This window comes from Melanostigma gelatinosum, assembly GCF_949748355.1.
Source record: "Melanostigma gelatinosum genome assembly, chromosome: 21".
In the NCBI taxonomy this organism is placed as follows: domain Eukaryota; kingdom Metazoa; phylum Chordata; class Actinopteri; order Perciformes; family Zoarcidae; genus Melanostigma; species Melanostigma gelatinosum.
In genome coordinates this window covers 14162293-14189025 of record NC_136654.1, presented here as the reverse complement: position 1 = coordinate 14189025, position 26733 = coordinate 14162293, and the positions used below count along the sequence as shown (strand labels likewise).

The following is a 26733-nucleotide window of genomic DNA, read 5'->3' as shown; positions in this document are numbered from 1 at the left end:
TCGGTACATTATGTACTTGAACATGATAGTGCACTACAGTCAGTATTCTTCTCTCTCTCAGACTCAGGACATAGATAAGAAAGGTGTGTACCTCGCTGCCTGTTCGTCTGTGAACTGTGATGTGAGAGTGTATTGTCCCCCGCTGGAGAGGCGACACCGGGGGGATCTGTACCTCGCACACAGACGGAGAGAGAGAGTGACGGCGGAGGTCTGTGTCCTCTTAATGTCTAACTGTAATATGAAGGAGGTGGCAGCAGGTGAAATGGAGAATGATGAAAGTGACAGAATCCCATTCGCTCACGTAAAATCAGTCACAGGCCGACTCTGCTGTCAGCACTGGGAAAAAGGTTTCCAGAGGCACAGCACAGGAAGAAAACACCATTCTGAGCCATTTCAATTTAAGATATTTACAACAGTTTGGGAGTTACCGGTATATATGAAACTTATTTGGTTTCTTTTCAGAGAGTGAGATGAGAAGATTGATGTCATTCTCATGAATGTGCGTTCAGTACGAAGCCGGAATCAGGACGTGTCATATCCTATATACATTATACATCAGATATATTAATTATATACACGATATAAAACCGATTGATAGAGATAGATGGAGTAAACTCTATTGTCATGAGTCTTGAGCACAGTGCTAGAGTCTGTGGATTTGCATTAAACATCACCAAAACAACATGAAAAGATCTCGAACCAATGAGACATTTGACACTGACAGCACATCGGCTGTTAAGAGCTGAAGTGCAAAAGATTCAGCGTTAAGGGTTCAGCAGCTTGATGGAGGCTGGAAACAAACAATAGCTTCAAGAGGTCTGATTTGCACTCTGGAGCACAGAGTCTTCTCCCTGATGGTAGGGGAAGACGGGCTGTCGAATGTGTGAACTATGCAGTAATTGTATATCTAATGAAGCCCTCTATGATTATACCGTACATACTGTATATTAAACTATTTACAACCTCGACTGTCCTCTCCTGCGTTCAGCAGCCTGCGGTTCAGTCGAGTGTTTGTGACTGTTGGTCTCAGCCGAGTCAATGATTGCTTCCCAGCTGCGCTGAGGCAGAATTTGATATTTTTTGAAGGATCTGGTTTGTGCAAACGGTTTATTTGGGGCAAAATTGTAAATGAAACATTCTGAATAAAGTGTTTTTGTTGAAATATCACAATTAAAAGCTTTAATTGGGTTGCTTTTTCTGATAGAAGCGTTCGTCACACATGATGTGTTCAAGGACCGGCGGAAAGCTGAACATCTGAAGATAGTGTGGGTTTTCATAGCTTCTGGCTGTGATAAACAGTGTATTTTTGGCAAGTCTTCAAAGAAAGCTATGCATGCCACTTCCTCAGGTGGGTTTTGGGGTTCAGACCAGGTAGAGGTGTGAGAATCTCTGCTTGTTGACAACGGGAAATAAAAACACTGAGATTCTGGAGCATTTCCTGTCACATTTTTTCAACAGCACTATCTGACTTAGTATTAAATACCCTGCAAATTAAACATGCGTAGAGTAAATAAACTCTGTAGTAAACACACAGCAGTATTGGTTTACACTTCTCCCAGCGGCTGCCCGCTGCTGAAAGACATGTCGGAGCTCAGTTGCAGCTTGATGGATGCACAGCAGCCACATTTCTCCCAGCTGATCTGGATTAACTTTAACTCCGTTCCTCCTCACCAGATGAGCACAACAATAGTGGATGAGAGATCTGGCAGAGGAGGAATGGACGGGCGCCTGACAGGCAGCAGGAGAGAGAAAGTGTCGGTTGCTGGCAGAGCGTCGCACTACGAGCGGCCGCTGTGCCAAATTCTCAGATTGTGTACACGACACCTGCCACTGTTGCTTTTTTAAAAACCAGAGCGTTCAGAGCGCGGTGTTGATAGAGTGAATGGTAACAGGCAGGGCAGCCTGTAGAGATGTCACTCACTACTGTACATCTGCATTCTTCAAGTTTTCATAACATCCAAAACTGAAGAAAGCTCCTCTCGCACTCTGGATCTTATAGAACACGAGATGCCATGACGCTATACATAATTGATGGCTCAACATATGAGCTACATTGTTCCTCCAACAGAGAGACACACCTTGTGTGAGTAACTGTATGCTTTGTCCTTTTGTGCTCAGAGAACTGGAGATGTGACAGCTCTGTGATCAAGAGGAAGGACTTTGTGAGAACACTGCTCTGTTGGTACGCGTGTGACGGCAGACTGAAGCCTTCCCCGGGTTTAATAAATATCTAATGTACATTCGCTTGAGAATATTAAATAATTATATGGTTGCCAAGCCAAAAAAAAAAAAAAGAAACGCTGAAGAGAGTCAGGCCCTGTGGTGTCTTTCAGAGGATTTGAGATGTTAAAATAAAGCCCGTTATTCAAAAAGACACAGGAAAACAACCGCCACAGCCCTGGAGGACTCTGCATTCCAGCAGAAATAGAAGGTCGCAGGTCAGCTTAAAGACGGACGGACCGGATGCCTGATGCTTCCACTGCAGCGTCAAAAGGCCTTTGTGTTGCCTCGTGATATCTGCTAAGAACTCCGTAGAGAGTAGGGATGGGTATCGATAGGATTTGATCAACATTAGTACTTATTACTCTTACTGCTCATCGGTTCGGTTCCTTATCGACACTTTTATCGGTTCTTTTTGATTCTTTTGTTCGAAAAAAAAGACAGTTAATTCAGAAAAGAATCCACATTGCATTATTATTCTAGTACGTAAACAAAGAGTCTGTCGTGAGCAGCGACACAAAAAGAATCCAAAATCTTGAAGACACATTCGCAGCTAAACAATTGGCTCAGCGGTTATCTTTTATTGATTAGCCTATTCTTATTATCGAACTCTGTATGGCCTCGCTAGCGTTACCTGCAGTGGACGAGGACGGACTGCTGCCAGTAGATGTTGAGAACATCTACTGGAGTGAAATGTTTGCTTCAAGATGTGGTAGCAGTTGCTATAAGTAGCTAACAGTTTTCTTGACTAATCAAGAAACATACAGATTCCTTTAGAGCTGCTGTTTCTGTAAATCAGCTTCAAACATCCCTCGCAGCTGTGTTGATCTCATCCACACCCGTCTCCACTTTATGTTTTTCTTCTCATAGATGAAGACGATGGTCCCCACTCTTCATCCTCGGCGTGTTAATTGTGTCTCTAACTGGAGGGAAACAGCCGTCAATGAGCACAACACCGGAGCTTTTTGAATAGCTGAATAAAGAGGAGATGTTAAGAGGTCTGGAAACAGACCGGCTCTGTGTGTGATGCTCAAGTACAAACACACTACTGCAAGCAGCGCTATGGGGCGAATAGACAGCGGATCAAACAGGATAACTTCTAATGCAATAACGACGGAAAAAAATGTGATTCCTAAACAAGTTAGCAAAGGTCTGTTCTACATGTTTGCTTTTCCGACAGACCACGATGGGCTTAGGCAGGATGAACACACCGGAGTCTACATTCAGTGTAAATTGACCGGGTAAAGAGGGGACTGATGGACGGATTAGGACAGCTTTACCAGCTGAACACAGGAACCAGGATCGCTTCACTGGAACAAAAGATGTGCTTTGACAGAAGAACTTGTGATGTCCAAAGCCCTTCAATCCCTCTCCGTCGAAATATTTTGATGCCTTTGAGAAACGATAAGTGAATGCACAGCCATAAAAAGCCATGTGCATCGCCAGGAGTCCCCATTGAAAATATGGTAATCATAAGCTCTGTGCGCTTGTGTTTCTGTGACTTCATTGAGGCGCCTGGGGATTAATTCCGATGTTCTTTTGAAACGCAGATAAGAGTAAAGTGTTTACAGGTACCGCCACAGCGACGCTCTGCAGCGACACAACGCACAAAAGACGTGTAAAAATATCAAGACGACGGTGAGAGAGCTGAAGAGCTGTGAGAGGAGCACACGAGAGAGACAACACATCCGCTCCGCACATGTGTTCTGAAGCAGACCGATGGACAACCGAACGGAGGGATGAAATGAACGAGGGGGGGGGCTCGGCGCCACAGCCAAACTCACTAAATCACCAGGCTAATGTGCAGCAGGCCGGTTGTCATCCGAGCATCTCACACAAGAGCAAAAACACTTGAATGCTGTCCCGAGCAGCCCTACGCACACTCATTGTTATGTACATGAAGCCACATTACAGCCGGGCGGAGGGGCCCTCGTGTTGACAGAGCTCGGCGGATCCGAGCACAACACCACACCGGTGCCGTAAATCAATTAAAAGCAGTTTGTTGATCGGCACGTGCAAGGCTAGAATATAATGATGTGTTGACCAGGAATAATCATCCCGGAAATGAATGAGCATGTTGTCACTTCCGGTTCCCTCAACGTGGTGTTTTTCTTATCTGTTTTTGATTCGATGCCAGAAGGTGTGTCTCTCTGTTGGAGATACGTAGCTCATATGTTGAGCCATCAATTATGTATAGATCATTTGTGAAGATTATCTTGATGAACAAAACGTGTAAGTATCATAAACGCTTGTAGAGAATCCAGAAATCCAATGAAAGAATAAATCACACTGGCTTCTGTTGAGGGAAACTGTGCGATGCTGACTTCTTTCCTTTAGAATGATGAATAATGAAGCACTGACCTCACAATATGAGGAATCTGACAGCACAGAGGGAACTGGAAGATGCTTTTATGACACTGTATCAGGGAGAAGGATGACTAATTGATGTTGGGCTGCTTTCTTAGGTATTATTACGTATAACTTGTCTCCATATGCAGCTGCATGTCATATATAAAACTCTTAGGAGTGAGAGATGAAGAGATTTAAATGGGGGGAGCAATACATCAGGTAGCAACAATAAGAAGACAAGAGGAGGTAACAGAGTGAGAGAATGACAGACAGGGGGGGGGAGGAGAGACAGTGAGGAGGGGGGGGGGGGGGGGGGCTATCGGCCCGTCGGCAAAAACCTTCTTGGGACAGGTTGTCAGTGGCCTGATTTCCACACACACACACACGCACACACACACAGACACACACACAGACACACACAGACACTCCCCGGGGTCAACATGTGGGGCGACAGATGCAGAGCGAAGGGGCCCAGGGTGCTGCTGCAGCCTGCAGTTGATTTAGGATTGTGGAACGTGAGCCAAAATTCCTGAAGGAACACAGTGAGAGTGGGGGCGCAGACGTAAAAAAAGAAAAGAAATAACAGCCCAGAACTGGGGTATAAAAAAAAAAAAGAGGCGGGAGGGGAAAAAAGGGAATGTGGTGGATATGAAGTGTGTGTGTGTGTGTGTGTGTGTGTGTGTGTGTGTGTGTGTGTGTGTGTGCGCGCGTGCGTGTGCAGACATGCTGGTGTTGCTATGGTGGGGGAATGGGGGAACGGGAGTATTCCAAATGGGAACGTTGGGGGTGCAGTGTGTGCAGGGAGCCAAAATCATATCCCAGGATTCACACATGTGAAGCGTGTATCAGTGTATCGGGGAGTGCTGTGGCATAGATGCATGAAAGGATACTCAAAGGAGGGTGATGGAGGTACAGCACAAGATAGAATAAAGGGTTAAGAAAGCAGATCAGGGTTAAAGGATGAGCGTGAGAACAAAGCATGCGGGAAAAGACACAGAAAATTGAAGAAAAACAAGGTCATATAACCTGTACCGTTGGCTGGGTGTCAGCTGAGCCCTGACGCTCTGCTGGATGTGCAGGCCTTTTGAAAAGAGATGCACACCAAAAGGGGAACGCAGACTTGAACTTCCCACCTTCTCTGAGCCACACCACATCCAGACCACGCAGTATCAAGACCATAACAACCCTAACCCTGAAGCGGTCCACATTCTCAATGCTTCACCGGTTGGGTAAACGAGCACATGCACTTTAACGTGTCACTTTAACGGCGTGAGCCACCTGGTCGCACCGTTGTATTTATTGTATGGAGGATGTGTTGTCATTGTGGCAGTGCCTTCTTTTGTTGTGTGTCCGTTGAGCTTCCTTTTAGCGAAATACTCTTTGTAATACAAAATACTGAATTCGAGTTTCCTCTGGATACAGTTGCACAGTGTATACACCTGGGGCTTTTATTGTGAAAGGTCAGAACGGAAGGAGTGCATCTGGTCTGCGTTGCCGTTGTAAAGGTTGAAAGAAGTAATAAAGTTTGCCGTCTTGGTTCGGAGCAAGGAGCCTCCCGGTTGTCGAACAATATAGTGTACGCACAAAGTATTTGGTTGGTGCAAAAGATAAGAAAAAAAATGTGTAACTTGCTTTACATCTGTGTTTTACAAATTGATACTTCTGCTTACTGATCACCACCTTAGAGGAGTTCATTCTGTTTAATAGGCACATAATAAGCACAAGAGGTTTTTGAAGGATCCAGGACTTTGACACATACTGTACTGAAGGCCTAAAAAAACCTTGCAGTGCTTTTTCGTGCTATAATGAGGAGAGGAAGGTGGCTGGTCTGCTAGCGAGGCGGCCTCGGTTCTCTCCTCCCATCCGTATGCATTTCACCTTTATCTGAGGCTAAGCAAACACCGCTGCCTGCCTCCATCCGTCCATGTGAGCCCCATTGTACCCCGTCGGATCAGAGGGCAAACAATTCGTTTGAGAGACCTACAAAACTCCTCATCCTGACAATGAGTCATCCACCGCGGGGTTAACACGCTTCTCTTGTTTTCTTTCGCGGCCACCAGAAAACTTGTGTATTCACCGGGCAGCTTTCAGCAGCTATGGAGGCTACATACAGCACTGATCCTGTTTGTTTGGTTGCATTCTTGAAAAGCATGTTTTCTGAACGGTCTAAGGAGAAAAGAGGCGACACATTTAAAAGGTAGATGGTAACAATTTGTGATCTGAGGATATATATCAATAAAACGGACTTTACTCAACTTCTACCAGCCTGATAGTGATCAGAGCCACCTGTGGTCAGAAACCACAAGGCAGGCGCAGCTTCAAAAAATCAATCATCAGCTCTAATCACCAGGAGAAGACTGTGTTTGGAGGTGAAACTGTGTGAACTGTAAAGTGCAGGGAAAACAAAAAACACATGCATTGCTGTTCTTTTCAACAGCTGCTGCTTGTTAATTGACGGAGCATCATGCTGGTGCTACGTGAATCGGTTTGGATTCGACCACATGTTTGGATGCGGTCGAATCAACCTCAGGTCTAACTGAACTCAGATCAGTCCCGTCCTTTCTATTTTGAAAACGTCTTCATGCATGTTGGGTTTAGGAAGGTTTTCCATGGTCGATGGCTTCACAATGAACCACAGCCACCTTCACACTTGCACTTTACTCGTTCTAACACTAATTCATTTCCCCCAGGAATCTTCAACACATATTACTGTTCATTCAGACACATTGACAAACTGAATATGTATTCAGACGATTCTCCAGCAGACATCCGTGACGGCGTCAGATGTGGTTGCAGTTATCGCATGTAACTTCCCTTTTTGAAAATCATAAATGCATCAAGTCTTGACACGCAAAACCCCTCCCCCTCAATACAGACACATACATCTGGGATTACTGCTCCTTTTCATTTTTGGTTGTATGCCTGTCATGTACCTTAGTGTTGGTATTTAGCTCAGCCTGGACTTGCAGGGATCCTCTCGCCGCTGGCTGAGTGTTCAAACAGGAACACCGATTCACACCGAGCCCCCTTTTTCTTTTTTTCTCTTTCTTTATTCCTCTTTATCAGCACATTCTATTTATGCCTATTTATACACATGCCTCTCCTGACCACATCCCCAGGCATGCCTCTGCAGTCGTCTCCCACTGCTGCATGCATGAGTGTATGGAGACACACACACACACACACACACACACACATATACATAAATGGACTCACACAGCCTTCGGCGTACACACACAGAGACAGGGACACACAGACAGGGACACATTGGGTGACACCACATAAGGACACGCATATAGAGTTATAATATGGTGAGTTATTTACACACAGACTGGGACACACACAAACAGACTGGGATAAACAGGAACTCACAAAGACTGTATGTATTACATTTAAGGGAGAATTACATTCTTCCAATGATTCTGGACGGTTACGTCACTGGTATCAGTCTCTTAAATTAGAATATTTGATGACTGAAAGTCTTTGAGTGCTGGACAAAAAAAACCAGCTGAGTCGCCTGTAGAAAGTCACTGATACGTTGAAAATTTGTTTTTGCATTTGGTGAGCGCAAGTGACGAACTGCAACCGAGCGGCAACCTCGGGTGCTAAAAAATGAAGCCAACGCAGAAGTGCCAACAAGTGCAGTTCCTAAAATGACCACTTGAGGCTCCAAAAGTGAGTCAATCCCCATAGACCTCTATGTTAAAATGTGCAACTTTAACACAGAATTATAACATGTTTACGGCCTGATACAAAACCTTACAAGTGGTGAATTTTTATACAACTTACGTAGCATATCAAGTAACGGATATTGATCGTATTTAGTGACGTGGTATAATAACGACGAGTATAACGAGCAGGAAAAAGACTTTCACCCAGGAGACCGCTGTTCTTGTCTCATGTGAAACCAAAAGCGCTTCTTACATCACGTTCTTTGCTCGTCATGTAACATTTTGCTACAAAGTCCACTAAGGTTGGTTGTTATTTATTCATGGTAGTTACACTACGTTGTTACGCTACATTGTTACGCTACGTTGTTAAGCTACGTTGTTAAGCTACGTTGTTACGCTACGTTGTTACGCTACGTTGTTACGCTACGTTGTTACGCTACGTTGTTACGCTATGTTGTTACGTTACAAAAAGTACAATGCCAAATTAAAAATCTGCCGAATGGGTTAAAAAAACTGCTCTGATTGACATTTGTTAAGAAAATGATCTGCAGATTGTTATAAAACAACCAACCTCACAATTACAGGACGACTGGCTCTACCACCTGACCTACCGACACTGTGGGCTTGTGCATATTTTTTTAAAGATATCACAAATAATTTTCATTCGCCCAGCTGTTGAACAGAAACTGTCTTCATACTTCAGTGAAAGCACAGTGGCTGCTGTCAGGAGCTCACCTCACTGCTTGAGATTTGTCTCTGGGTTACATCAAAACTCGTCTTCCCTCTCTGTTCTTCAGCTCAAGACAAACTTGTTCACATTCAAGAGTCAACACTGAGCTGTACAGCCAAAAAAAGGAACAGCCAAATCAATTCTATCAGCTAGAACCACACAGACAAGGGTAAGGTGACAGGAACATCACGGACACTGGATTGATATGAACTCAGCAGCCCTGCTCATAATGAGAAAGTATATCGATCGATCAAAAGATCAAAGCTGAGTCTGCATGTTCTATAGAGCGCTATAACTGAACAGCACAAACCACGCGTTAGTAATTGGAATGTGTAACGTTTAACAATGCATAACAACTTCAACATACAGTAACTTAAAGAGTCATTTCAGTATTTTTTTTGAACTGCGAGGAGCTACGGGAGTGGCTGAGTTGTTTGAAGCTGCATTAGCATCAGTTAAATCAGAGCTGGAGAGTTGTTTTGACACTAAAGGCTTTTTCTAGATGAGAAAGACGTTTTCTTCACTCTTCTCCCGACCGGCTCCTGCAAGAGTTTGATTGACAGATGGTTCATCCAATTATTTCTTTGAAAGGCGCTTATGCAAAAAAAGATGGCTCCTCAAACGGTTCTGTGTAAGCGTGCCATCTGGTGTGTGAGGTTAGCTCAATACTGGACCCATTAGTCACACATGGGGAAAATAGAGCCAGAGTTGAGAAAAGTGTGTCAAAAAGAGAAGAACATCAAGGCACAAATGAATGCCAGTGAGAAGAGGCAGCGAGAATCATTAAAATGAGAGTGAGACATCGCCAGTCATTTGGCTATAATCTATAGTCATCTCATCTGGCATCTACAGCGCTCGGATATTATTAATCACACATGCTGTCAACCCCTCCCCCCAAAAAAACAGGTGTGCATATGATCAAACTTTATTACACAATGTATTACTAGACCTATGCCCACAGGGGTGGAGGGAAACTTCCCAATATGGTTCTAACTGTACAAGTTGAAACCGGCCCGTTACCTTATAGAATCGCGTCTCTTAATGAGAAGGTACAGAACGCGGATAACTGATCTGGAACTCATCCAAATACAGTACAAAAGGTGGGCTGATGCATTCCTGTGCCCCTCCCCTCTGAACCTAACAGCTGGAAAACATTATATATTGCACATGCTTGTGCATGCGCTCACCTGTCTGCACGGAGACGTGGTTTCAGTGCGAGCGCATACATCTAAAAATATAACTTTAATAAATCCTCAAGGTTTAAACGACCCTCTTTCTTCCCTTGTGCGTCTTTAACAGCGTGCATGTAAAGAGGTCCGAGCCCCTCTCCGGCACCCTTCCACATGCCTGCGTAAAACTCAAACCAGACTGCACTCAGTGTCGTAGTGGAACTGACAGTCGAGACCACGTGGCGAGCCGAAGAGAGCATCCACTGTGTGTAGCGAGGCAAACGTTCCTAACCCCGGGCGCTTTTCATGCTCTCGCCTCTTCTCTTGCCTTTATTGGAGTCCTCCAAAGTTCACTTTGTTTGTGTGGCACAAGGAGTAGGAGGACTGGAATATTTGTGGCCCGACAACAAAAGAGCTGGAATGCCCTTCTCTAAACTGGTTAACGCTGCCCACCAGTCTCCGGCCATTTCTGCCAAGCTTTTCCCCCTCTAGATGTCTGTGTGTCTTTTCTATTTCTGTGTCTTGTACCGTCTAGAAGCTCTTGATTATGGAAATGTTCAGTGGATCCAGAGCTTTGCAACTTGGACGAAATAAACATGCTGCCTAAAGATACGCTGGCTTGAGTTTGGAGTCTCAGAGAGCTGCACATGGCCACAAAGAGGACCTTTCTTGGGCTGAAGGGAGATTTGAAATGTACACCTCTGCTTGGAGATATTGCCTGCCGGAGGGCCCTCCATCAGATCCAACTCAACACAGACACATACGTGCTGCTATATGCCCAGTTTGGAACAGCATGTTCCTGCATGCTCCCCCTCAGAGCAACAAAATGTACCACTTTCACAAGACATACCGTTACTGTACAGAGCGTCTTATCCGCACCAATGCGTTACTCATTAAACCTGTAAACCAGTCAGACGCTCAGCCTGTTCTGTCCTTAGCGAGAGTAGAAGACCCCGTGAGGTCTTAAGTCTGGGCCACACATGGTATCTTTTAGGGATGGGGGGAAAAAATCGATACAGCACAGTATCGAGATATTTTGCTTGGCGATATTGTATCGATACATGGATGCTAAGTATCGATCTTTTATTCTATAAACTATTAAAAATTTTTAAAAAGCCAGGCTCATGGGGAGAGTGCAGCGCATAACTGTCTCTCTGCCCTCGACGTCCACACATCGCAAGTTACACTGAGTTATAGAACTCTTATATCCTATTTATAAAAGTCATAGTTCATATGCTGAGTCCACACGTTTGCATTTCGTTAAGTTGGACTATGTAGTAATACAAACAGTTGAGTTTGTCAGGTTCATGCAACATTTATGACATTGTTGGTCAGTCTGTCTGCATGACAATCCTATTGTGCTGCAATAAAAATGATTGAAGTGAGATGAACAGACTGAAAACTTTATCTGATTAGATAAAACATGTTGACACAGTTTTCCTTTGGGGACATCATTTGAAGTTGAAAAAAGTAATAAATTGCAAAATATGTTATCGCAATACTCTGAATATCGCAGTATCGTGATAATATCGTACCGTGACCTAAGTATCGTGATAATATCGTATCGCGGGACCTCTGGTGATTCCCACCACAAAATCGAATGCAAGAATGTGGCCCTTTTAACTACAAGATCTTCAGCGCGTTGAGCGTAAACACAGCTGGGATCAACGTACACAGAACTGCCCCACATCAGCGTGACTTACTGAAATGTAACCGTATTCATGCATTCAGCATTAAATCTTGCAGAGAGAGAAGAGGAGGATTCATCGGGCCCGTTCACATGACCGGCCACATGAAGGGACTCGCGACGTCAACAGTTTAGCTTCTCCAGCAGCTATAGTTCAATGCCTTGTTTGTTCGCCATTAAAGTGCAAATATTATTGATGATTTTTCATCTGCAACTGCATGTTTCATAATCCGGAGCGGGAGGACGCGTCACAAATAATGCATCAAAACGATTTGGTGACTGTCGGATGAAAGCGCTCACCCCCTTCAGTGCTTTGGTGAATGGTAATCAGGTTCACAACAAAGGGAGGCCGTCCTCACCAGGAAGTTTGTTTTAAACTACAACAAAGCATCTGACCCGATATCCACAGCCCGTCTGTCACCAACAGTCAGCGACACTTCCTTTGAGCCTGGATCAGGATTTTTACCTGTTAGTAATTCATGTATGTTGTTCTTATCTCCTCTTTTTTATTTATTATTTCGTTGTGTATTTCCTAAGATAATATATTGGTAATCGGCCGGTTGTTGGGCTGACGGCGGCCACCCGACCCGAACGTTTAGTCTATAAAACCACAAAAAGAGTTGTGAAATCCCAATGAGACGTATTGAAACCTGCAGATCTGCAACACGTGAATGCAAAACCAGAAAGCCTCACATTCAAGAAGCTGGAACGAGCAAATATGCAACGAACTAATTATTCCAATTAAACCAACTTAACATCACAGCTGCACCTTATCTGTTCAATGCATTGCTGGAAACATCATCCCCAGATGAAATCATCTAATCTCTTGTTTTGTCTGACCAACTAAAACCTAAAGAAATAAAACATATGTTATTGTAAAAGAGAGACTCTCATGTTAAATATCTTTCTTAAAATGTGACTGAAGCAATGAATCAAGTATTAAAATAGTTGCATATTAATGCTCAGCTTTATATCAATGATTCAGTAATCATCTTTATTATTTGTCTACTTCTCATAGTCCGCACTATACTGATGGACACTGATATTTCTGCCAGGACAGACAGGAAACAGCTATGACGCTTCAAAAATCATAAACGTGGTTCATATGTGAAGATGATCTTGCTGAACAAAACATATTAAGTATCATAAATGTTTGTTTATGAGCACATTTTCTGCAATAATCCCAAAAAATCCAAAGAAAGTATCCCGTTAGCTTTTTGTTGAGGGAACCAGTGCGGTGCTATAGAAATACGTCATCCCTGCAGCACTCCTATATCTATACGATCTATATCAGATGTCCCATCATGCCCTGCTGTTAGAAATCCGTAGATTACAAAATCCCCTGACACGTGTAACTGCCACCCAAAGGTTGAAAGCACAGAAACGTAGCTGCTAACACCGAGAGCGGGTATCTATTGAAAATACTGTCCCATGATAAAGCCTTCATGTAAACACCCTGCTATCTCCATCTCGATAAGAGATAAGAGAATATGTTGTCTGTGCAGAGAATGACTAAAATGTTCCTGTCAGGAAACGGGAGCCCCCGCACCCCCCCCCCCCCGAAGTCTGTGAACTTAGAACAATGTGTCCAGTCTGGTTTGCTCAAAGAAGTTATTCATTGTTCTTCTGAAACTGGATAGCACTTGATACAATCATATCTGTTTCACACCCCGACACCCGGCTGGACGTCTGACAGCAGCCGCTGCACCGGCCAGCGACTCCGAGGGAGAGATGTGGAACATGAAGTTACATTCACGTTGCATAAAGCCGAGCTGTGATCACAGGTTATGGAGCACGAGTCCAGACACTCAGTCAGAAAATTGCTTTGTTTTTTTTTGTCCCCGACAATTTTTCTCGTGAACATTTCCGCCGCGATCACGCCAGACCCTGTAATCGATGCATCAATGTCGCCTCTGACGTCTGAACTCAGCCTGAAGTCCACGTGAACCTCACAGCGTGAGAGAGACGTTTCAGAAGAAGAAAGTCAGCTCTGTAGAACAGAAGTACAGCCTGCTGCACATTTAAAATCTATGACAGGGTTGGAAGGGAACATGACTTCTTATTTCTGTTGTGATTAGAGGACTTATGTCTCAACAGGATTTGGAAAAACTTGTCCACGCATTAACTTCAGCAGACTGGACTACTGTAACGGTGTGTTTACAGGTCTCTGTAAAAAATCCGTCAGAAAGCTGCAGCTGATTCAGAACGCTGCAGCTCGAGTCCTCACTAAGACCAGGAGGGTGGACCACATCACTCCAGTTCTGAGGTCTTTGCACTGGCTTCCTGTCCAACAAAGAATTGACTTTAAAATCCTGCTGTTGGTTTACAAAGCACTGAATGGTTTAGGGCCAAAATACATCTCTGATCTGCTGCTACCTTATGAACCATCCCGACCCCTCAGGTCGTCTGGGACCGGTCTACTATCTGTTCTCAGAGTCAGAACTAAACATGGAGAAGCAGCGTTCAGTTTTTCTGCTCCACATATCTGGAACAAAGTCCCAGAAAGCTGCAGGTCTGCTGAGACCCTCAGCTCATTTAAATCAAGATTGAAGACTTTTCTGTTTGCTGCTGCCTTTAATTGAACCACGTTCAATTAATATATTCATCAATTTCCTGCATTTCTGCATTTTACTACTGCATTTTATTTCTTACACTGTTTCTTTAATTGTTTTTAAATCTCCTTTTCTTTTGCCTTATGTTTTGATGCTTTTAATGGTTTTATGTGAAGCACTTTGAATTACCTTGTTGTTGAGATGTGCTATACAAATAAACCTGCGTTGCCTTGCCTTTCGTGCACCGAGACCTGTGAATTCATGGCGGCTTGAACACATCGATGGTTTTGCAGTTTGCTGATTCTTTCCGTTAGCTTAACACAAACGTAGAACTCTACGCTTCCTCAGATGTTATCAACCGAGTGTGGTTTACAACAGACAGGTCAGCGCTGATGCCTCACGCTGTCAGATAAGTACCAAGAAGTGTCAGTGCAGACGTGCTAATGATGTGATTTCACATAGTTTGTGCTTCTGAGAGCACTGACAAGTCCAAGTTCAGCTAATAAATATCCTGCCAGAGTCCAACATTGGTCCAGTTCTATTTTGGACCACACGTTTGCTGGAGTAGGGCTGCTCAATTTTGGTAAAAGTCATGATTACAATTGTTTTGATCAATATTGAGATCACGTGTGTATGGATAACTCATTGATTTTGGAAACATTGTGCATTTATTTTAAAAAAATCTTCCAAACAGTGGCGTTTCTGCTGCACTTCGAGAAGAACTAAAGAGGCTAAATCTACGGAGTCCACGTCCCATGAGGGGCTCCTCCCACAGACAGCGTCCCCAGGCAAGCTGTGCGGACCCCTTTCCGTAGGTAATGTAGGTAATTGAAAATGAAGTCTGATTAATTTGCCTACATCAGCTGGCTGTTTTTGTATCTTGTACTCTACTAGCAAAATGCACAAGGACGCACTTAATCTTGCATGTTCTTTATCAAGTCTCGAATCAGCAGAGAACTGTTCAACAAGTTGTGGATGGGGATTACCCGCAGTACACGCAGATAAAAGCTGAAAATTGACAGACTTTGGAAACATCATTAATACTTCAGCTTCTACTTTTGCTACCCAGGAACACTCTCGGCTCACTGACAGCTGTGCTGTTTTACATTTTCCGCTTGAGCCCTGCTTCTAAACCCCAAAACAGAGAGCCGGAGTGAAATCACCGAGTATCAACAGAGCGATGCGGAAGAGGAGGCAAAAAAAAAAAACCCACTTCCTCTCAGTGAATGAGAGAGAGCTGTCCAAGAAACCGCACAGGGTTCATAAAATACCACCCACTCTATCTCTGCAACGCTGCAAGCTGACATTACAGCTGCACCGTGTTTATCCGGCACGATTACAGACGCACGACAGCGCAGCGCCTCCGGCCCAGCTGAGCCTCCCGACCGCCACGCAGGTAGAGCCGCCTGTCGCAGCATTAACACGAGCACGAATTAAGCCGCAGACACACAAACTAATTCAACCTGCTGTTTTTTTCCAGAGTCGTTTTGCAGTTATTGCTTCCTCCTTCCCTGGAAATGTCATTTAGCGGCATGCTGGGTAATTGTCTTTCTAAATGAATCCCTGGCTTCTTTGCAGAGTAAAATAAAAACAATATTCTGTCTAGACATCAAAGAGCCTGAAGGCAGGTTATTAAGTTAGTTCATTGATTACCAAGGAAAAAAAAATGCTTATTCAAATGTCGCTGACAGGAGAGGAGGCCGCATTAATACAGCGACAGTTTGCGAGCACATCCATCTGTAATGGTTTTATTTGAAATGTCACGGCATCTCTCTTCCGCTCGGCATTAACGGCCATAAAGCTTACTTCCACCGGTTAGTGCCGGCTGGAATGGCCATCTGAGAAATTCAATTCACTCGAAAATGAAATTGAGGTTTAGTACGGTGGGGGGGGGGGGGGGGGGCTGGCCAAACGCGTGCGCTGGGATTACCCGACCAGGTGGCGAGTCAGACCCGTCGGAAAAATAAAAGTAATTCAACCACTGGCTCCGAGCCCACTCACAGTCTGCCCGTCCAGCTTTACAGGGCTCCCTCGGAGATAAATGTCAGCAGATTATCTGTGTAAGAATTCAAATGTATTTAGACTGTGTGTGTTTGTCCACATGCATGTGGATGTATTTGTCTGCGTGCACGTGGATGTTTGTACATATTTGTCCGTTTGATTATGTGTGTGCATGTTTGTGAACGTGTGCCCAGGTGTGTACTCGTCTGTGTTTACGAGTGTGTGTGTGCGCGCGCGCCAGAGCGGGAACAGTGATTCCCCTGATGGGCCATGACAGATGGGCAGGGAGCGGCTCGGCTTGTTCTCTGTGCCACCTGAGAAGCACGAGGGCGGGATTCCTGCAACAGGAGCCACTTTGTTTTGATTCAGGTACCAGCCCCGTAAAAAGGGTAGGCTAAATGCTAATGCTAAAGTTGTTTTAGCACGCCACAACAAAAACTATATCTGGAGCGAGGTTCTGTTTTGGGATCTCGTTATTTTATAAGACCAACTTACGAAACAATCATTTTTAGCCGTAGCTGACGTCTCTTTCACTGGTTAAACTCACAGATTCTATCAGATGATTAATGTGAATGCTGTGAGGCGGCAGCCGTGGCTCTGCGACGATACACGCAAGCATCTATTCTCTGCACAGAGGAGAGTTCCAACTCCCTGTAAGGAGGCGGGTTTCAAACGGCGACAGCTCAACAGTACCTGCGGCACATTTGCATTTGTGCCGCAGGCCTACAGTGAAACCCCACTCGACCAAAGAGAGAGCAAAGCAATATCTAATCATTTTCTGTTGTCACAATCTCCCACACATCATGTCACTCACTAGTCACTACAGCCTATCAACTCGTGCTTCTGAATTCTGACCGCCACAATGTAGGGCAAGTAGTTCATAAAAACAAGGTGACATTAATGCGTCTATCTACAGCTGTTATGTCAATGCATCAGATACACATTTAATCAACACTTCATATGCTGCTCTTCTCACTTTCAGGTTGTAGATGCAGGTTGTGAACATGAGTTACTGTCAGCACTTGCTTTGAAAAGGTGCAATACAAATGAAGTTTATTATCCTTATATTATTAACTGCTTCTTCCTTCTCAGCCAACAAAAGCTGGTTGCATATTTAAAGTAGTTGTTTTTTAACTAATACTGCAATTTAACACTGCGTTGAGATCAATAAACTGCTGTCAAACAACAACACTAACAATAACTGCTCCATCAGCGCTGTAGTAGGCCTACACGTGAAAATCATGAAAATGAAACACAAAACAGAATCCTACGTGAACGTGAGCGCCGCTGTGAAGGCGTGAGCCGTCACTGAGGCTCAGCGTGGTTCTGCTTCTGGATAGCTGCGATGACGAGAGGGAAGAAGTGCACGTGAGTGCGTGGACTTGTTTATTATCACCTGCTGCACAGAGGCGACGGAGGGTTCAGAGAACATATCATACAGGTTGTTATTTCAGAGAGTATTCAAAGGGAGATGGGTTGGCTGACCCGTATTCAGAAGGGTGTTGTGGTTATATGCCTCAAAATTCACACAGTATGAGAAGAATGCAAAGTTTTCTGACGTGCAATTTGATTTGTAAATGAAGGCCGGGACAGCACATGAAGCCTGCCGTCCACGTATGATGCCTCACACATCTGGAAAGAAGAGGAATATAAACGCTGCAGCCTTTTTGGTGTTTGGCTCATTTTCCAAAGGACCATCAAGAACAGGGGTCTCAAACTCAACTTACCTGGGGGCCGCTGGAGGTAGAGTCTGGGTGAGGCTGGGCCGCATCAAGTATTCCAAAAAAAGTACAACTGATCCAATCTTCATTAATAACAGTTCAGAACATGAACGGTTCTTCAGAACATGAACGGTTCTTCAGAACATGAACGGGTTCTTCAGAGCATGAACGGTTCTTCAGAGCATGAACGGGTTTTTCAGAGCATGAACGGGTTCTTCAGAACATGAACGGGTTCTTCAGAGGATGAACGGTTCTTCAGAACATGAACGGTTCTTCAGAGCATGAACGGGTTCTTCAGAACATGAACGGGTTCTTCAGAGGATGAACGGTTCTTCAGAGGATGAACGGTTCTTCAGAGCATGAACGGGTTCTTCAGAACATGAACGGTTCTTCAGAACATGAACGGGTTCTTCAGAGGATGAACGGTTCTTCAGAGCATGAACGGGTTCTTCAGAACATGAACGGGTTCTTCAGAGGATGAACGGTTCTTCAGAGGATGAACGGTTCTTCAGAACATGAACGGTTCTTCAGAGCATGAACGGGTTCTTCAGAGCATGAACGGTTCTTCAGAGCATGAACGGTTCTTCAGAACATGAACGGTTCTTCAGAGCATGAATGGTTCTTCAGAACATAGGCTTCTCTTGCCTACTCCTTGCTACCAGAGACCTGGCAGCGCTTCCTCTCACACAGCTCAGCCACATTTGGCTTGAGGGAGGAAGCAGTTGAGACCCTCAGTATGGCTTGAAGATGCTCATCAGTAAGTTTGGACCTGTACTTTGACTTATTAAAGTTCATGGTTGAGAAGAGCTTTTCACACAGATATGTGCTCCCAAAAAGGCACATGGTCCGCTTGAACATCCTGGAAAGCTCAGGGAAGGTGGGGGGCAATTCTCTCAAAAATTGTCCAAGCTTGTCTGCTATTCCACTCACCTCCCTGAACTTGGCTTTGAGTTCAGAATTGCACTGCAGGTCAATGAGCTCCATTTGAAGCACAGGAGGGGCATCTTGCACATCAAAGGAGAAGGGGTCAGAAAAAATTTGAAAAGTGGCTCTGTGTGTCTTGAAGTCTACAAACCTGTGATCAAATTCCTCCATTAAGCCCCTGGATCTAATATGGTTGATGCATTTCACAACAACAGACATCACATTGTCAAACTTCAGGCATTTGCTGCAAAGGGCCTGCTGATGGATAATGCAGTGCAGGGCAATGGCCTCCTCCACACCCTCCTCTTCCAGTTTTCTTTGAACAAGTGCCACCAGTCCATTTTTCCTCCCTGTCATTGATGGTGCTCCGTCGGTTGTTATTCCAGCAAACCTCTTCCATGTTAAACCGGCATCCACAATGGCATCACACAGCTGGCGGAATATCTCCTGAGCGGTGGTCTGGCCATGCATTGGAATCACTGTGAGCAACTCCTCCATCACTCCTCCATCACTTCAAAACTGTAATCAAGTCCGCGGACATACATTGCGAGCTGCGCAGTGTCAGTGATGTCTGTGCTCTCATCAAGAGCAACTGAGAATGCACTGAATGTTTGGCTTTCTCCCGCAGTTGATCATATCTGTCACCTGACAGGTCAGAAATGCGCTCTGCCACTGTGTTGGTTGAAAGGCTGATGTTGCTAAACGGACTCTTTTTTTCCGGACAGACTATACTTGCAGCCTGTAACATGCACATTTTTATGAACTCGCCTTCTTTGAATGACTTTCCCGCCTTGGCGATCATCTCACTCACCACGTAGCTCGCTTTGCTCGCTCGCTTTCTTAAATAAATCGCGTCGCCTCAGTAAACATGTTTTAAGATCGCCGACCCGGGCCTCTCTCATATCCTGGTATTTTGTATACTCCTCAGCATGTCTCTTTGAGTAATGACGTTTGACGTACTCCTTATGTACCGCGACTTTCTCTGTGCATATAAGACACGTCGGAGTGCCCCGGTGCTCAACAAAAAAATATTCCGTCTCCCACTTTTCCTGGAATTGTCTGTGCTCTTCGCCAACTTTTCTCTTCACGGCAGGTTTTGCGAAAGACATGACTGGGACTGGGTGAGATATATTTTCCTTCCACTTGGTGTCACTCCTGAATCACGTTTCAACCAAGTGACGAGTTTCGCTAATTCACGTTGTAAATATAAAACTCCCACAACGACTCGGCAAAAAGGTGCGCGTGAGAAAAACGCGCGGGCCGCATTAACATTACACTTTTATGTTAGGTAGGGGGCCGCACAATATCGGCTCGCGGGCCGCAATTGGCCCGCGGGCCACGGGTTTGAGACCCCTGATCAAGAAGCATGGGAGGCTGATAAACATGTGAGCGAGCTGAACATACGTGCTGTACAGCTCAGATGTACTACACATACAGGATCTGATGTCTGCACCTGTGGAAATGAGACACGGTGTCCCAGCATGGAGAAATAAGACCCAACCCCACCTCCAGTCTTTTGACTTGGTGACCCTGAGGTATCAACGTAACTACACACTCCCTGGTCCCACTGGTTCACAGTTAATTAAGTTCACAGGAATAATGAGTGACTGAGCAGAAAAGCACGGCAAAGCTGCGGACACGTCTCTTACCTCGGTGGTCGGATGTCTTCACTTCAGTGTCATCTCTTTACATTTCATCCTGTTTTTCATCCCCCCAACACAGCTCTCAGGGAACTCTGTAAACAGAACAGACAATCTGTGATTCCCTCATATCTCCGCCAACAAAAAGGGGAAAAAAGACACACATCCACCGGGACCAACACACTCCGGAGAGTGAGAAGGCTTACAGAAAGATCCTGCGAGACAGGAGTTCGACACAGCCCTGCACGGGGAAATCCACATGGCCACTGATGCATGCGTGCGCTGCCAAGTCAGGAATGACATGGGAGGAGTCTCAAGAGTTCAAGAGAGGAAAATCCCCGAAGGAGGTGCAAGGTTTTCTTGTCTATGCAAACCCGAAGTTAGATGTGCAGCTTACCACTAAAAGGCTTTGTGGTCTAATCCTTTAGGCAAATGAAGTGTCTAATTTAAGGCTTAGGCTGGCCAGAGGAATCAAAGGGAGTTTACAGTAAGATGAACTTGCCGGGCTTTCAGAAGGCCAGGAGTGCACAGTATCTGCTCAGGAATGCATCGATGGAGAGAGATTTCTGCTCCATGCGGTTCAGGTATTAATCATCTCTTTGGCTACTTTTCACCCTTCATGCGACACGGTCCACGTTCTCCACCCACTTAAAGAAAAGGCTTCAGGTGATGTTAACCAGACAGGTTTCATTTGCACTCGTACTCCCACTCTAAGTGTCACAATACTGGCGGCAAATGTGAATATTTAGCAGTCATGGCTCAACGCACATTGAGGTGAAGGTGTGAAATGCCCTTGTGAATGTGCGTAGCTGTTGTCACCGTCGAGTGGATCGAGAGGCTTGAGCAGAAACCTCAACTTAGAAAATCACACGTGAAGCTTTGATGTTTGACTGTTAAACTAAACTATATTCCACTGGGCATCACGTTCAATCATCTCAAACTGACGACGGCCTCTTTGCATCGGATCACATAATGTGACTGGCAGATCAAAGTGAAACCGGATAATGCTTTACATCTGTATGCACACAGCAACATGCGGACCTGCTGTTTAAACTCTAACATAAAAACATGCATCGACAAAAAGGCACAAAAACACAGATCAGCGCTGCAACTAAGATGTCTTTCAGTCCGATTCTTTGATTTGTTAATTAATCATCGAGGAAGGGCGTGAAGATGAACCGATACGAGAGAGAGATTCAGCTACACCGACACGCAGTTACAGATGTGACTCAAATTCTGCATGAAATCAGGAAATAAATCGATGCAGCTGTAAAAAAAACAATCTTTCCGAATAATTCCCTTGTGTGCTCCTCTCCTGCTGCTCACTACAGTGTGCTGCCTGATCAAAAACATTCCCACGCTGAATGAAATGTGAGACGACCGTTTCAAGACGTTGCCTGAAGTCTTCAAAAAGCGCAACTGACCCTTTCTAAGTCCCGCCCCTCTTTGATCTGTGCTCCAATAACAGTTGAGCGAGCTTGAAACCCAGCTTTCCCCCTTTCCTGTTATATTTAAAGCACCAGACTCCCTTCAGAAAACCTCTCATTGTACTGCAGCGGGGTCTGACAGTCTGCTCCGCTCAGTCCTGGTTCTGGTTCTCCCGTGACTCCCTTCCTTCCATCGCATACTGCAGTCCTTGCTGTCGGCTCCTTTGTTGCCTGGCGCACTGCGGCACCAAGCTAAACACAACCGGCGTCGCCATGTTTCCTTTTGTCAAGCTTGTCTGACCTAGCAACAAACAAATTAAGAAGGATGATACTGACCCGGGAACAGAGGTAAACAATGTCAAATCTGCAGATTCTTTGCTAAAAGCTGTGTATTGCATCACTGCCCATGTTCACGGAGGTATTCGAGGCAGAGGACATAACTCTCTGTGACTCATTTTAGTCAAATAAAAGTGAATTCAGCATAACATATCTTTACAGAGCTAGAGGGGCCCGGGTTGGATCCCCGATCCCGGGCGGTCCTTGTGTACCTGGTGTACCCTGCCTTCGCCCAATGTCAGCTGGGATCGGCTCCAGCGCCCCTGAATAGGATAAGCGGTTTGGATAATGGAATGGAATATCTTTACAGATGTAGAGCCGTAGGTTTTGCATCTGATCTTGGCTCGTGACAAACCATGTAGTTAATAAAATCTTAACACCAATAAATGCTTGTAATAATAAAATAATAATAATCCTTTATTTTATATAGCGCTTTTCTAAGTACTCAAAGACGCTTTACAAGGATCCATGCACACCATTCGCCCAGTCATACCGGTGATGGTGAGCTACGTCTGTAGCCACAGCTGCCCTGGGGCAGACTGACGGAAGCGTGGCAACTAATTTGTGCACAACGGCCCCTCCGACCAACACCAAGCATTCACTCGCATTCACACCAAGCATTCACCATTCATTCCTTGCATGTTTTTCCGAGGTGGGGGAAACCGGAGTGCCCGGAGGAAACCCACGCGGCCACGGCTGAGAACATGCAAACTCAACACAGGTTGTACCAGGAATCGAAACCAGAAACCTTGACTGGGAAGCGAACCCAGTACCTTCTTACTGTGAGGCAGTGATCTTAACCACTCTGCCACCGTGAAGTACACGCAAACCTGAAACATTTACAAAATCTATTTAACTTCCTGGCATTCAACAAGTCCATGTGTTTCAGCTCGGATTGACACACACAATATATAATTACACAATAATAGTATGTCTTTGGCACACTGGCTACATTTTTCACGGTTGAATCACTATCTGGTGACATTCAGCCAAGTAGTACAACGCCATTCACACCTTTCCACCTGACTTGGCAGGCGGCACACACAAGATAATGAACTAATTGTTCTTGGACGCACACAGACGCTTGTTGGCAGCGTTATCAGAGAGAAACAGGAACAGAGTTGGAGGTCTTTTTGGTATCAACTAATGTCTCACAACTGCTGCTGCCTCACAAATCAAAGTCAGGAGAGAAACTCCTCAGGTTAGCCTTCATTAGGATTATATAGAATTATATATATATTTAGATATATTTGAGCATCATTACCACGAGACTGAGACACAGCCTCTTCCATGACTCAGACCTATGATGAAGTACTAACTTATCTTTAAGCCACACCACTAGTTTGTTATTAGCACTGGCTATGGCGATTCAGTGTGGCCATGCATCTCATTCTCCGGCTAATCCATAAACTAAGACGGCTCCCGGCCACTCGGGGGGGTAAATAATGCATCAGCACAGGCGGAACAGATAAGAGGTCCAGCTGCTCGGAGTCGGGGTTAAACCTGACAGCACTCGACCTCATCTACTATGTACTCTGCTGTATTTTAACCAGACAGACAGACAGACAGACAATTTGTTTGAGCAAATATAAGATGAGCTGAGGAACAGAATATGAGCCGTTCTCATCAATATTCCTTCCTTTAAGTCATGATGATGTGGAACCACTGACAAGGAAGTACAGAGAGAGAATACAGGAAGAGGACTGATGGATACGCAGGATGGATGTTCAGGAGAGGAGAGAGAGACGGGACTATTTTGTCCACAACGTAACATGTCGACACATTAGCTCTCGTCTTGTGACGCGCTTTAGTGCACATCTGCACAAAGGAGAGAATATTAGCTGTTCCTTGGAGCCCATTTGCCTCTTTGAACCGGACCACAACATTAGAAGGATAAAACATGAACCCAGACATCTAATGGATCGATAGTATTAGACTGACTATCAATACAATGACTCTCTTTCTGTCTACTTCATCGTGAAAGAACAACATATTGTTAGCTTGTTAGCTGCATTAAAGCTACAAACAACCCATAATACGACATTCTTTTTGCAGGAATAGCAAGACATATTTATCAAAATACGTTAATTTGCATTCTTTTCAAGAGCGAGATCATAGCATTGATATCAATATCATGTCTCAGTGTTGGGTCCATTGCTTGAGTTAGGACATAGTTAGCCTAGCTTAGCATACAGACTGGAAGCAGGCAGAGACAGCCAGCCTGGCTATGTCCTAAATGATGTTTGTTTAATCCGCAGACTTTTTCTTGCTTTATTACATCCTCAAGGACAATGTGCAAAAAACAAAAAGACTACTCGCTGCTTCTTTGTATTCTTTAGAGGTATGCGTATGCGTATTTTGGAACTTTGGACAGAGCCAGGCTAACTGTTTTCCCTACCTTTTAGTCTTTATGCTAAGCTAGGCTAACCATACCCTGACTCCATCATAAATAAAGACGTCAACCAATCACGTTGTGTGGACCAGATTTATTCAAACTGAACACTATATTGTACAACACGGAGGCTCTGTAGACCGAACCAAGATGGCAAACTTTGTTACTCCTTTAAACCCTGACAAAGGCAGAGCTGTAGGTATAAATAGTTTTGATGTATTTTCTTGTTGTTTATTCGTTAAAGGCCTTAAGAAAGAAAACAAACGAGTGGAGGTGAGTGTAAAAAGCGTTTCTGGACCTTTACTGTAGAAACTGTCCGGGGACAGAATCATCTGTCCAGCAACCAACAATTAACAGCGTCTCAAAATGTCCTGTTACAAGACGGCGAGCCCTCAAGGACACTCTTAAAGCAGTCTGAGAACATCTTTCCAGAGTGAAGGAATGCCTATTACCAGACGCACTCCAAACATTCCTTTATTCCTAGATGTATGGTGTACTGGACGAACCGTGCGTTTCCTTTTTACAGGAAGAAAAGAGTTCGAGGACGAGGACAAAAACAGCTGAATTCACACGTGATGCCGATTCTCTTTGAAACAGCTGGAACTGACCACGAGGCTGCACTTTAATTTCTCACTACTAGATTTCATTAAAAGGTTGACGATGCAGTCTTCACCTTGTCATATCAGTGCGTCTCTTATTTTCAATATGTCTAAATAAGAAAGGTTGTCTCATATTCAGGCCAATACGGTATTTATATGAGCTTCATCTGCTCCACAATCCTCCTCTTTAAAGTGAGAGACAGCATATTTTCCGTAAATACCCGTCTGCTCATTTCATCAAGCCAAGGAGAAATAAACATCTTCTACCGTCTGTTTTCATGCAAAGCCGTTTCATACTTACTGAAGTATTGTCCCTCTGTGAGTTTGACAGAGTATGTCGAACTCATCGGTATGCCTGTCCCGCTTCACCAAGACCGCGATGCTTAATCTTCACAATAAAAGAGAAATCTCTCTTGTAAGATGACAGCGTCTCCCAAGAGACCACATCCGTCGTTAATCTTTTGGGACAAATCTGACATTTGGGACAGAGTTGTTCGTCAGAAGCTTCATATTACAAACAAACGTCAAGCTTCTCCATTTCAATATGGAACTGGACCCTTTATTGAGGCTTTTCGGGGTGTTTCCGTCGTGCGCTGCCTCACCTCTAGTTCAGTTTAGTAGGTTTTTCTCCCTTAGAGCTGCAACAATTTATCGATTCAGCAACTATTATTTATCATTTGAGACATTTTTTAAAGCTGCGTCAGCCTCTCCGATGTTCTGATGTTCTGTTTTGTATCATTTTAAACTGAACATCTTTGGGTTTTGGACTATTGTTCGTAAATATATGACATTTGAGGACATGGGAAGTTATTTTCACTATTTTTCTAACATTTTAAAGACAAACCGCTTAATTGACCCTCGCCTCTTTACAGCAAAAGTGTGAATTTGAAGTATTTGTTCGCCTCAGTGCTGTGGGGGTGCCACTGCTGCACGACTTCTGGGAGACGGCTGGTGTCTGTTTCTGAGAGCTGCTGTCGTGCCCACCACGAGGACCTCCCAACACAAGTGGGCTGAGTGCTCTCGACGCCACGCCAAGGCCTCAGACAGGAAACGTTGCCGGCTCACTAAGACTTCGCCAAACCACCCGCTGATTCGCATCCATGTATTTGCATATTATGCAAATTACTTCAGTGTAAATCACAGCACGTGTGTGTGTGTGTGTGTGTGTGTGTGTGTGTGTGTGTGTGTGTGTGTGTGTGTGTGTGTGTGTGTGTGTGTGTTAACATCACTCGTGTCAGGTCAGATGAGAGACCTGCAGGACTCAGCTGATGTTCCTCTGCAGACCACCTCGTACATACAGAACAAACTGTCCTTT

At 44.6% G+C, this 26733-nt stretch overlaps 1 protein-coding gene across 1 annotated transcript in view; it reads right to left on the bottom strand.

The window, feature by feature from the left end:
- Positions 1-26733, bottom strand: part of LOC306794541 (thyroid hormone receptor alpha-B) — a 128559-nt gene that overhangs the window by 89516 nt on the left and 12310 nt on the right. The window contains exon 2 of the mRNA XM_079292650.1: positions 20674-20759. The gene's annotated coding sequence lies outside the window, so the exon portion shown is untranslated. The remainder of the gene's footprint in view (positions 1-20673; positions 20760-26733) is intronic.